Raw genomic sequence first — 992 nt, 5'->3', positions numbered from 1 at the left:
CTGCTGCTGCTGCTGCTGCTGCTGCTGCTGCTGCTGCTGCTGCTGCTGCTGCTGTTGCTGCTGCTGTTTTGGGGTGTCTGTACACCACAAAGAACGGTACTTGAGAGACAAAAGAGGAGCTATCGCTCGCATCGTTCTCGATACTATAGCAACAACTTGCTGCCACACATCTTCTGTATCTACACCTGCAGCAGCAGCAGCAGCAGCAGCAGCAGCAGCAGCAGCAGCAGCAGCAGCAGCAGCAGCAGCAGCAGAAGGGGTGGGAGATGCAGCAGAAAAAAAAACGAGATTGCAGCAGCGCAAGGAGCAGCAGCAGCAGCAACAGCAGCAGCAGCAGAAGGAGAAATCATTTATTAAATTACTTTTTATTTAGTTTTTATTTTATTTATTTATTTTATTTTATTTTATTTTATTTTATTTATTTTTATTTTATTTTTATTTTATTTATTTTATTTATTTATAGTTCAGTGAAGACATCCATAGATACATCATTTTAACTTCAATTTAAATAAAAAAACAAAAAAACAAAAAAACAAAAAACAAATAAATAAATAAAAATAAATAAATAAATAAAATAAATAGAAACAAACAAAATAAATAAAAAATAAATAAAAAAATAAAAAATAAATAAATAAATAAATTTACCCTCCATAGCGAGCTCCTCATATACATCATTTCAACTCCAATTAAAACAAAAAAACAAAAAAACAAAAAACAAATAAAATAAATAAATAAAAATAAACAAAACAAATAAAAATAAATAAAAAACAAATAAAAAATAAATAAAAAATAAATAAAAAAGAAAAAAATAAAAAAAAATAAATAAATTTACCTGCCATAGCGAGCTCCTCATATACATCATTTCAACAAAAAAACAAAAAAACAAAAAAACAAAAAACAAATAAAATAAATAAAAATAAACAAACAAAATAAATAAAAAATAAATAAAAAACAAATAAAAAATAAATAAAAAATAAAAAAAATAAAAAAAT

Source organism: Eimeria mitis, genomic scaffold, assembly GCF_000499745.2.
Source record: "Eimeria mitis Houghton genomic scaffold, Emh_scaff2022, whole genome shotgun sequence".
Taxonomy (NCBI): Eukaryota; Apicomplexa; class Conoidasida; order Eucoccidiorida; family Eimeriidae; genus Eimeria; species Eimeria mitis.
This window is presented reverse-complemented; position numbering follows the sequence as displayed.